The following is a 13149-nucleotide window of genomic DNA, read 5'->3' as shown; positions in this document are numbered from 1 at the left end:
CTTTTTTCTTTTGGTTTGGATATCAGTTCCTCCGAGAATCGAAGGAGGTAGTGAGCTTATAGAAGTAAAGAAGTCCAAAGAAGTTAGTCTTTCATGCAGTAGCTATGGAGACGATCCACTTGCTCTGACTTGGACCAAGAATGGAGAAGCTGTGTATGAATATCCCGAGAGCAGGTAAGATATCTCTTCACTATAATATATAAAAAGACAGCTGTAGCATTTACCTCTTTCACAGTTACATTATACAACACAATAGCACAATGAAGTATTTTGGTAAAAGAAATGTAGATCTACTTTTGGAAAATTATTTTTGCACCTGAGCGATTCTATTCTTATATTATTAATCAAAGTTTTCATTGCTGATTGAAATATTGAAACCACATCGAAGGAAAACGACAAACAACTTCAGATAAATGTTTTTTGTACGCCTTTTTTAAGACATTTGAGAATCACAGATTTCCTAATCTTTATATGAAGTTGTTTGTCGCTTTCCTTTAATATGACAATATAGGTTCTTTTCGAATATATTTACATTGCATAAAGGATATAGTAATAACAGTGCAGGAGACATATGTCCCATTGTAAAGAGTGTACTGCATATTGTTTAGTTTCTTTAAGCAATTTTCGTAATATAGACGTATTATCAAACTATTTCTGTTGACAACTGCAGTTTCATTCAAATGTTTGTTCTTTGTTTATAGTACATTTTTATTATTGTTGCTTAATCTGAACATATGTACACAAAAATTATCCAATTAAAAAATATCACTTTTTTCCATTCAATTTATGCTTCACCCCTATTACACAAGTGTACACAAATAATATCTTACTTTATAGGACATACTTTTATGGTAATTGTCACAGCATTACTGTTGCTGTAATGTACTTATTAGACAGTGATTTACCTGAATTGTCTAAGAACGGTTTATTACGTTATAAGAAACTGTGGAGAGAAATATATTATTATTATGATTCTAACCAAATCGCTCTAAATATTTCCACATAAATAAATGAACTTAAATTTTCAAAAATGTTTTTAAAATCTTCATACATCGGCAACGTTTCTCAGTTAATCCTGTTGCGAAGCCGAGTTTCCTTACCGCACATTTAGAGTACTTGAATAGCAGCTTGTGAGCTCTCAGTGAAACTTTATCAACCATGGGGATGTTATTTTATTAAGTCCTAAAGGTCCCCCAGCGGAAAGACTTTTGCAGTAAAACACATTATATGCGTGTGTGTAGTTGGGCTTTAAAATAATTTTCCGATATAACATTTTATTTTATAATCAATGAGAGCATTACATGAAAATAACTTTCATTAACGAATGTTTGATATGATATAACGTTGATATGACGAATTATCTTAACTCACTTAAGAAACATTCCGAAGTTTTTTAAAAAAAAAAAAAAGACTACATGTCTCTACCCCCACCTGATCAGCAACGACGTAAATATATGAATAATTAGGAACTGCGTCTATGTTATATTCGGCTTTGTGAACATAACCATAAATATGTTCATATTTCGTGTTTTGTTTTAGTTTTTTATATTAGAAGCAGATGTGCCCGTGCGATACACAGTGAGAGGTTCATGAATGTTTTGTTGTTGTCGTTGTTTTTCCGTAATATACCAGTGGAAATATAAGGACTGAAAGTACATAATAATAACATTTTAGTTCACTTGGCTTGGTTGGTTAAACAACATTGTATTTTCTATTTCAGTTTTTTATCAAACAGCAATAAGTAACGTTTCACTTGATATGTGTCTATCATGAAAGTATATATAAACAGTGTGTGAAAAAAGAAATCCCTCAATTTGTTGATAGGATGTGAAAACGAAATACAATTTTAGAGTTAACGTTTAAGTACTAATGAATATAAATAGTGTTGCTGTTTTTTTCCAGATATGCCAATTAAGATATAGAGTACATGTAATTAAAGAGGAAACTGGTGAAATCTCATCAGTACTATAAATAACTACCTCCCCTTATTGATCTATGTTCAACCAGCACTGGAGCTAATTTCTAGTTGATTAAACCTTGTTAGACAAGTCCAAATGCAAAAGCCTAGGAGGAGTCAGAGAACCAATAGACTTCTATTAAATTATATTAGGATTTTTAAAAGCAATTGAATTGGTGAAACTTTTCTAAATCTTAGTTTGCCCCTGTGTAGATATACTCCATACTTTCTACAATTAACAGAAACTAGGTTGTGCCGACAAATGTTGCAGAGTTCTCGAAGTGGATCTGATTGTTTCTTGTCACATTATTAAATTACACACGTCTTATGTTACTCTAGCTGACTTCCAGTAGATCAGCAGAAAATGTACGTACTTATAATGCCAAAATCCAAAATTCCATTTCAGGGGATGGACTGAACGTAGATGATCTACTGCGTAATTTTGCACTAAAACGAAACAAAGAGACAGCTCTAACATAAATTAATATTAATACATTCGTGTACTTTTTTGGTTCATATACTATATAAATCTACTACGCAATTTCAAGTTTCACAAATATTTATCTAAGGCACATTTCCCTCCCAACAAACAGACAGGAAACAATATATCTTCTTCTAACAATCAAACTAGAAACAATACACTCCTCTTCTAATAATCAGACTAGAAACAATAGTTTGTAAAAAAAATCAAGAGTCTCCTGTCTATTAAGAAATGAAACAATGTAACAATATTGAGAAGATGGATTCTATATTCAGATTTACCATCACTAAACTTCATCCTCACATCTCTTTATTGTACAAAAACTGTCAGCTTCGTTTCCAACATCAAATTCTAATAGAATAATTTGTTACTGGTGTATGTGCTTATTCTAACAGTTTTTATTTTGTTTTTGTTTTTAGTTAAGCACAAACCTACACTAAGGACTATTTGTGCTCTGCCCATTGCAGGTATCGAAATCTGATTTTTAGCGTTGTAAATCCGGAAACATACAGACATGTCAATGGGGAGGGGGCGTTTTTAGCAGTTGTTATTAAAAGTTGGTTCCCACACTCAGCATAAACATTTCTTTTTGCTTATCATTGGTGAATGATCTTGTAAACAACAATATAATATTAGTTGTGAGGAATTAATGATGGAAAATTAAAATAATAATTCTATTTAATAGGCTTCTAAACAGATTTAATTTGTGTTTGTAGATATGGATTTAGAAAACACATTGAATTGTCCTATGCATAATAATCCCACAATTATTTGAGATTACGACGAAAAAAAGTTAATTTTAAATTAGGGATTTTTAATAAAATACCTCTATTTCACTAACTCGAAATTATGACCTGCCATATTTTGTGAAATATTGATCTGGTTATAGTTGTATTCTTTTTACACATTTTAAACAATTCTGCAACAACTGTATGGAAAGTTCAACACGTTGACTTATTGTAGTTTTATTGTTTTCGTTATAGATACGTGTTAACCAGTTCTGGACCAACGTTACGTGAACTTCAACATGTTTATTTATTGTAATTCTATTATCCTAGTAACAGATTTAAATAAACTTTACTTGAAGTAAACATAAATGTTTGATGAAGATTTAATTTGATTTTTTTTTAAATATCTCTTACCCTATTTATATTATAATAAGCAATACTCAACCCGTTTGAGTCACTCACTTAATAAGTTGACACAGAACTTAAATAGTTTCACATTTTACGTTTTACACAGAAAACATGTAATAAACAGAACTTCTATATAAAAAAAAGCAATTTCTATCTAAAAAGGCTTAAAACAACTTTCAACAACTATGAGCAGTAATTTGGCTTGGAATGATGTTGAAAGGTTTCGACATAACTGTAACGTCATTTCAAAATAGTTTTTAGTTGTTGTAGGGATTTTTGTGCTGCACAAGAAGCCATATAACGGTTCAAAGAATTGAGATTTGGTGATTTTACACGCTGAGGTTGTTTTTGTTCCGGTTATTCTTGCAAGGTTGTACAAGGCCATCTGCGCTAGCTGTCTCTAATTTTAAACTCATAGACCAGAGAGAAGACAGCTACTGTCGAAAGCAGTCTTATAACATATCCACGACGTCAAAGTGCTAGTTTGATTCTTTGACAGCATAAAGCGAACAAAAGAGCTTTGGATTCATAGTTCATTTTAACACCACTAACCACTATGCCTTGCTAGGTGTATGTAGGCCTGAATATGCATTTTAACTGTCTACACAAGTTACGGCTGAAAATAAACATTCGACTATACAATACTTGGGTTATCTCCACACGTGTGTCCATTTATCATTATTATAATTAATCATAATACCACCATAATTATAATTAATATAACTGATTACAGTTGGACCTACAAAAAAATAAATAATTTTCCAATCATTTGTAATCAGTTTTTGACGCTGACTAAACACAGAAAACTACTCAATATTATGTAATATGCAGACTCTGAAAGTCGTAAACGATATAAAACAAGTTGGTAATTTGAGAGATAAATTATCGAATGATTCCAGTTTTCTGACTGTATGGGTGAAAGTTATGTAACTAGACGTAAACCAATTAAGATCTTAAAACGGAATTATCGAGCACTTTAAATAGAAATCAAATTATGTTGATTCATGATTAACGAGATTCTCTGAAACCTAAATGTCAATTTTATGCTTGAGGGAAAAACGAAGACCTTGTGTTGTTACACAACATCATATCCTAATAACCTATTTTCTCGTATTACTTATGCGCTTTTTTCTCTAACGATTGCCATCTACTGTTGAATTATAATGCGAATAAATATCCACGGTTAAACGTTTTAAATTATATTAATTAAATGATAGTTTTGTTGATGAATAAAACGAGAATAAAATGAAACAATGTATAATTTCGTGGTCTATGCTTATCATAAATGATATAAAAATAAATGTGGAAGGTTTAATATTATTCTTAGCATTGAAAATTCTACCGTGAAAACCAAATTTGGAAAAATAAACATAAATTTTAAGTCTGAACTTTGTGTGACGTTTCCATGTTTTGTTTCATTAAAACGTTTTTATTACGCTGTATGATCTCATGATTTCCACACATCAGGCCCGGCATGGCCAGTTGATTAAGGCACTCGACTCGTAATCTGAGAGTCGTGGGTTCGAATCCCGTTAAACCAAACACGCTCGTCCTTTCAGCCATGAAGGCGTTATAATGTGATGGTCAATCCCACTATTCCTTGGTAAAAGAGTAGCTTAAGAATTGGCGGTGGGTGGTGATGACTAGCTGCCTTCTCTCTAGTCTTACACTGCTAAATTAAGGACGGCTAACGCAGATAGCCCTCGTGTAGTTTTGCATGAAATTCAAAACAAACCGAACCAATCCGCATATCACATTTTGTAGTCAGAATGTTCATGACTTATTGAACCGCTTTATTTATTAAATACAACGAGAACTACCTAAGATAAACAATAACAATTCCCGGTATAATTAAGACTAACACACAGAGATTGTTCTTGACCAGTGAGGTCGTTAGAGCATCTGAACATGGTCACCTTTCGTCACTCGAAGGGTGTACAGTCGATAATTGATTTTGTCCACGTACGTGTACGTATCAACATCTTCAAGTAACAGTTGAAATTAAGCTGGTTATTCGAGCACCTAACATTACCATATAGGTATTTCTGTCTTCTTTACAATGTCCTTTACAAACCTCCATCTAAATAACTGTGGAAAACTTGGGCATTGATCTTCTACATATCATATACTGCAACAGATTATTTGGTATGGTACTTATTATATTCAAGCAAGACAAAGTAAAGAAAGTACCTCATAACCTACAGACACCTTGTATTCCTTTCAGAAGCGAGCACAGCTGTACGTCTAAGTTTCGATAGCCGTGATGAGCAGAGCACAGATAGCTCATTGTGTAGCTTTGTAATTTACCTCAAACAAACAAACAATCCTTTCAAAAATAAAGTAGGCTGAAGTATGCGTTGTCTAGCCGGTTTAAAGCATTTATCTCACCACAAAACATGAGAAAATTGTGAGAAAATACCTGGCTCTAAGATATTTTTATATAACGAGACATTACGTTATACCATTACTCTTAAATCTTCGGACAGTCCTTGTACTCTGTAATAAATATCTCGTCATACACGAACCGTAGATATTACTTTTTCCGGGCGATCAATGTAAGTCAATACAATAAGAAAAATGAACGAAGTTATTTCGTTCCAAAATATGGTGATTAAAGCATTTTGGTGCATATACTTTCTCTGGTGGTCTATTATTAATATAAATCGTTTCCGTGAAACCTTTTGTCGAGATTTTAGGTACAATCTTTTTTGCTTCTTTTTGAAATTACGTACATAAAGTAACAATAACTAAAATTAACAATACAACTAGACCCAGCATTTTAGTTACAAATCGGCATCTGCGAGTCGATTTATATGGTGACTGAAATGTCTTAATACACCACGAAAAATATTGTCCTGCCGTGACAAGGGACACTGAATTGTCACGTCACCAATTGGGTCTTCTCTTTTATAACAAATGGTATGTTTTGTTGCAAAAATTAAGAGTTTCACAAACTAAAATGTCATAAAAATACCGATTTATGGATGGTCCATGGGTATAATTAATAGGCATATATATATATAAACCAAAATCGGATGTCTAGTGTATAATTTAAAACTCATGGGAATCTTCTCAAAACAAATTTCAACCGTATAAACTACATAACTATATAACTGTATATATAAACAGCAAATGCATATATATATAAAGCGAAACTAAAAATTACCCCAGTTATAAAAAAAAATGCGATTGATGTAATGTTTAAAGAAAATTGCCTGCGGTAACAGCCTCCTAAAGCTTTGGGGTCTATACCCCGTCTATCAAACATAACGAAAACGAAAAACGAGACGTAACTCTCACGAATAATCAGTAATGGGTTAGCTCTCGGGTACTTTAATCCACAACGTTCTAATATCCAAGGAACTTATGGAATATGGTAGTTATCATGTTGTTGTTTTTTCTTTTAGGAGGGAGGAAACGAGTGCCCAGTTAATACTTAGTAAAAGTTATATCAAGTGTTAAAATCAGGCGCCTAAGATAGGTAAAGTTAAAGGTGGCTATTAACAAGAAATTAATTTCCACTACGATGCTATTTTCAAAATCTTAACAAGAACTTTAGGGGTTACTAACATATCCACAACTGGCTGCAGACAGTGAGTGAATAGTAGTAAGTGATGGGTCTGTTTACGTTGAGGCACTCAGTATATAACCACTACCTGATCTTTCGTGATAACTGTCTCGTTTTTCATTTGCGATTTTTCTTTAGTTATTATTTTGTCTATTAGAGGGATACCTTCATTACATTTAGGTGTTGTTATTGCAGACATTTTCTTTAAAACGTGTATATATTTTACTTTACCGATAAATGATGTGATTTATCTACTTTTGTTTTATATATATATGCAGTCAGTAAGTTGTTAAACGACCCGGCATGGCCAAATGGTTAAGGCAATCGACTCGTAATCCAAGGGATGCGGGTTCGAATCCCCGTCACACCAAACATGCTTGCCCTTTCAACTGTGGGGGCGTTATAATGCGTCAGTCAACACCACTGTTCGTTAGTAAAAGAATAGCCCAAAAGTTGGTGGTGGATGGTGATGACTAGCTGCCTTCCCTCTAGTCTTACACTGCTAAATTAGGTACGACTAGCGCAGATAGCTCTCGTATAACTTTGCGCAAAATTGACACCAAACCAATTTGTTAAATCTTAATAAGTTTATACACTTCAAATCTCTCAGGATTAATGGCTTCAGTTTTGAGTCTTACTCTAGTCATTTGTATACACAACTTTTCATCATTGTTGTATAGTACTGATTGCATTACCTATATATAACGCCATTATTTAGAAAGTGATGCTATAAGCGGGAGTGTGGGCCACTCTCTTTCATTATTTAGAGCCAAAGTACGCGAACCTTCCATCAGATATAAAGGTGTCTTTGTAACGCGTTGCATTTAAACGCTCATTTTTGTTTGACGTTGCTTCACATAATTTGCTATTAATCACAGTGCTCAGCTAACCAAGCCGTAATTAGAGCCTTTAAAGTAATAATTGAAGGCCACTTAAAAACCATAAATAAATAAAAGACCATGTTATGAAAAGAAACGAAACAAACATACAAGAAAGGAGACATTCTTTCCAAGGATGATCCAAATATCATCAACCAAATTTTTTAGAGATGTTCGAACATAAAATGATATGTCTAATGTAACTTGATGATATTCGAGTTAAGACTGAAGAAAAAGTCGCTTAATTTTTAAGAGTTTCGTTATTTTAATCCATTTTTCTAAAAGCACGCGAAATTTTGGCAAGTGGTACACCGTATACGGCACAGTCGTATTCACTTGGAGGAGGATGACCGTACCCGATACGATAAAACGGCAGGCGATAAGTTAAAATAAAACCAGTGTGAAAAAAATCAATCTTTATTTTCCACATCCTGTTTTCGTAATAATATAAATGAAATATTCCTATATACTTAATAGCATAATCAGATCGTGTCAGTCTGATAATTATTCAACACTTCACATTTCCAGACTTTACACTTAACTCGGGCACTGCAATCAGAATCATTGGTCAAAGTAATATGCACGTCGTAGCTGTTGAGAAGACAGATGTTATGTAGTTACGTGTTTCAGATTTCGAGGTCCACGTACGTCAGAATAAATTGTTACATTAAAGAAATATGTGTACGTTTGTATACACCGGTTTTGATTTTACTATCAACATAACAAGCTAGTGTATTGTTTGTTTTGTTTTAGAATTTCGCGCAAAGCTATTCGAGAGCTACCTGCGCCAGCTGTCCCTAATTTAGCAGTGTAAGACTAGAGGGAAGGCAGCTAGTCATCATCACCCACCGCCAACTCTTGGGCTACTCTTTTACCAACAAATAGTGGGATTCACCGTCATATTATAACGCCCCCACAGCTGAAAGGATGAGCATGTTTTGTGTGACAGGGGTTCGAACCCGCGATCCTCATATTACGAGTTGAGTCTAACCACGACAATTATGTGTAGTGGGTTAACAAAACACAAAAATAATCAAAGAGCCTCAATAACTCATGCATTTTCAGAAAAATTCATACTTTCGCAGGTTCGAGTATATTATATTCTTAATTAAGTGATATGTAAAAGTTGCATAAAAAGGTAACCACAAATACGACGATCTAAAATAAGTGTTTAATATTAAAAGCTGCATGAAGAATAAAGTTTGTCCAACTAAAGACAAAAAAAAAAGAATAACAAGAACTAATAGATAATATGGTAATTTGATTCATATAGTTGAGTTAATGTGCTACATATGCCCTAAGGTTTTGTATTAGTGTCTTTCAGAATAACAGAAGTGGCAAATTATTTTATCTATCCATTTTTTGCACGATCGTTGGCCGGTTAGCCATGTGTGTATATTCCTACGACGATTTTTTTTATTTAATAACTAATTCCAATGCACGCGCACACTACAAAAGAGATTATTAGTGATTAAGTTACTGGATCAGCATTTTGCTCGCGAGATGTAAGAGATAGCTATCGTGTCTAGGGACTAAGAGAACAACAATAGATCCTCTTCTTAATGATATTAGAAGAAGGGATAGCAAGCGGAACTAATCTCTAAAGAGAAAAATGTGACATGAAAAGCCTGTTTAAATAGTGAAATGTATCTTTGAAATAACTTCACGACAGTTGGTTTCTTTCATAGTTATAGTTCTGGGTCAGCAATAAGTTATACGTTCATGAAGTTTCTCTTCTTCTGTCTAGGTATAAAATTTTAGATCTTCAAGATCTAGGTAGTATCAAGTTATCAACGTTAAGAATAACCTCAGTGGAAAGAAAAGACTCAACTGTGTTTACTTGTGTAGCAAGTAACCCTTACGGAACAGACAGTAAAACATTTGACGTGATAGTCAAAGGTAAGCAAAAATTACTAGTAAATTTTACAAAAATAGTTTAAAATGTTCTAAATTTTTAGCGATAAAAGGTTTCGATTTGAAATAGTACTTTTTCTCCGGTGCCGGAGATAACCTAGTTCTTAGAACATTCACACCGTAAACTCGAGAAATAATAGCTTCTATTCATTTGACGCAAAGACGCGTTCCACACTCTGAGATCGTGGATGTGATACAAGAATATTGAGTAAATCTGGATATTTGATAAAACAGTAGTAGAGCAATAGATGGCGGTAAGACCTGTTGCTTAGTTGTCTTTCCATTATTTCATTAGTTGAGACCCGGCATGGTCAGGTAGGTTAAGGCGTTCGACTCGTAATCTGAGTGTCCTGGGTTCGAATCCCGTCGCACCAAACATGCTCGCCCTTTCAGCCGTGTGGGACGTTATAAAGTGGCGGTCAATCCCACTATTAGTTGGTAAAAGAGTAGCCCAAAAGTTGGCGGAGGATGGTGATGAGTAGCTGCCTTCCCTCTAGTCTTACACTGCTAAATTGGAGACGGCTAGCGCAGATAGCCTTCGTGTAGCTTTACGTAAAATTAAAAAAACAAAAAAACAAATCCATTAGTTGAGAATTAGAAATGTTTAAACACAGATAGTACTTGAGTACCTTTGATAGAAAATTATTGGTACATAGTCGTACAAATTCTTCTTAGATATTCATTACAGTTCGTGTGTTGGTATTAGGACCTGGCTTGGCCTGGTAGGTAGAACGCTCAACTCACAATCTGTGTCTCGCAAGTGTGAATCTACATCTCGGAACGTGTTTATAATATGATGCTATTCGTTGGTAAAAGAGTATCGAAGAGTTCGCGACTAATACTGTTCACTAACTGCTTTTTCTCCACTCTATTAGAGCCAAATTATGGATAGCTAGTGCAGGTAACCCTTGCGTAGCTTTGCGCAAAATTTAAAACAAACCAACTCGTATTACGATGTAGCGGATTTAATTAATTCGCGTTCAAGCAACTACATCTATAAATTTATTACGTGAAATCAATTTAAACAGCAAAAACATTCATATTTCCATTACTAGATAGAAAAAAAAGTGTTTATAACAACCGGAAAGTCGTTAGAACTAAATCTTTCAACATGAGAAACTGAATTGTAATAAGCAGTGCGTGTGATAAATACAATGAGTTCCTTTTCTTGTTTGTACAAATAAGTGTTTTTGTTTCTGTTGTTTGTTATTAAGCACAAAACTACACAAAGAGCTATTTGTGCTTTGCCCACCACAACTATAAAAATCCAGTTTATAGTTGTATAACTCCGCAGACATTCCATTGCAGAGCATAAATAAGCCTATACAGTTCCTCCATATGAATGTCCACAAGCTGTGTTTATAATAAAGTAAAAATCAGTTTCTGCAATATACACTTCAAGTAAAATAGTTTAATTTCCGAATACAGTATATAATGTCGCTGATGTCGTTACATGAAATGAAATGCTCCCATATTTTTTTTATATATATCATCCTATTGATAACAAGTGGACCTTACGTTAAGGTATGGTTCTCCAGTGGTCAACAATAAGTTTACTGATTTACAATACTAAAATCTAGGGTTCAGTTTCCTGGGGTGGACTGAGCGTAGATAGTCCATCGTGTAACTATGTGTTAAAAAAACAACGTTATAGTAAATATTTAAAACAATTAACTACAGTTTGGAATGTGTTTGCTTGTTGACAATAAAGTGTAGGTAAAAATACTTTATAAAGTGAGTGTTTCTGTTTATAGTTTATCATGTTTATATTTATGTTATCACTACACAAGACGTTTAGAGGAATAATCATTTCTAAACATCTATTACTATTTCTCTATATTCAGAAATCCCTGATCCACCTAATGGAATTAAAGTAAATCGTGTAACCAGTACCACTGTATCTTTAAAATGGTCCGAGCCGTATTCTGGAAATAGTCCAATCACCTCTTACACTGTCGCTTATCGAACTGCCAAAGGTTTGTTGCAACTTTTTCTAGTTTGTTGTTTTTTACCATTAAATGTACTACCTTTGTTCAATACTGAATCAGTCCTTAATAGTTAGTATATGATGTATTTTACATTATTTTGTTGTTGCTATGACAACTTCAGTGGTTTTAGGATTTAAAATGTTGGCGTTGAAGATACTAGTTTATCGTACAAGTAAAGGATTTTGCGTGAAATTTTTCTAAAGGTTTTCAAAACTTCCTTTACCCGTAGGAAGTGTAAAACGGTGATTAACATCGATAAACGTTGCAGTTTTCTAAAAACAATTACATATAACTGTTTTGACTCAATTTCAAGTAAAACCAGCATTCATTTAAGTGTAGACTACAGATTTACGGCCAGTTCCAACTACTTATCTTACATAATTTGATATTATCTGTAAAGTTATACAAATTATTTTAAGCTTAATTCTTTTAAAATTTCTCTTATAATTAATTTTTATTAGTAAAAACAAAATTCAATTAAATACTTGTGTTGCACACAAAATACTTGGTGTATTGCTCTACTTAATTATCTTATCACTCGCTGAGTACTAAAATATTGGTTTAAAGACCTTGGATTTAATATATAAAATACAAAGCATTGTAATTTCATTAAAAAAGCGGTAGTGGACAATATTTAATATGAAAAATAAATCACCCAACACACAAGTTATACAAAGAAAACAATGCTTGTATAACACTTCAAAATGGACGAATTATAACTTGCGATTTAGTCCAGCTATTCTATCACAATGACTACTTAACTAAGTACCTCTATTTGTAAGACACGCATAACACGACACAGCTAAAAAAAAAAAGTTATTTTTACATAAAACTTTAGAAGAATGGGGCGACACCAAGAGGGAACTAACTGCACCTGCTTCCCAGAACTCAGCGACTATAAGTGGTCTTGAGCCCAGAACGACGTATTACTTCACAGTCACAGCTGAAAACGTTATTGGAATTAGCAGTCCTGGAAAAGAAGTAAAATTTACAACAGGAATCGAAGGTTAGTTTTCAATCACAAATTTCCAAGGAAAAAGGTATGTCTTACTTAAAGATACATCATTTTAATAAGGTAATGTAATTCTGAATTATCAGATGCAAATGACACTGACACTAATCTGTATAGAGAAACATTCAAAGCTCAGTTTACTAAAATACAGGGTGTTTGGAAAGTCACTGTGGAAATATATTTATTAACATATAAAACTGCACAGTGACTTTCTG

The 13149-nt window shown here is 33.4% G+C and overlaps 1 pseudogene across 1 annotated transcript in view; it reads left to right on the top strand.

The window, feature by feature from the left end:
- Positions 1–13149, top strand: part of LOC143252690 (cell adhesion molecule Dscam1-like) — a 117808-nt pseudogene that overhangs the window by 71303 nt on the left and 33356 nt on the right. The window contains exons 12-15 of the transcript XR_013029106.1: positions 27–174; positions 9768–9919; positions 11779–11910; positions 12761–12928. The product of XR_013029106.1 is annotated as a cell adhesion molecule Dscam1-like (transcript). The remainder of the gene's footprint in view (positions 1–26; positions 175–9767; positions 9920–11778; positions 11911–12760; positions 12929–13149) is intronic.

Source organism: Tachypleus tridentatus, chromosome 6 (assembly GCF_004210375.1).
Source record: "Tachypleus tridentatus isolate NWPU-2018 chromosome 6, ASM421037v1, whole genome shotgun sequence".
In the NCBI taxonomy this organism is placed as follows: domain Eukaryota; kingdom Metazoa; phylum Arthropoda; class Merostomata; order Xiphosura; family Limulidae; genus Tachypleus; species Tachypleus tridentatus.
The sequence above is the reverse complement of the archived record's forward strand: the minus strand, read 5'-3'. Positions and strand labels throughout refer to the sequence as shown.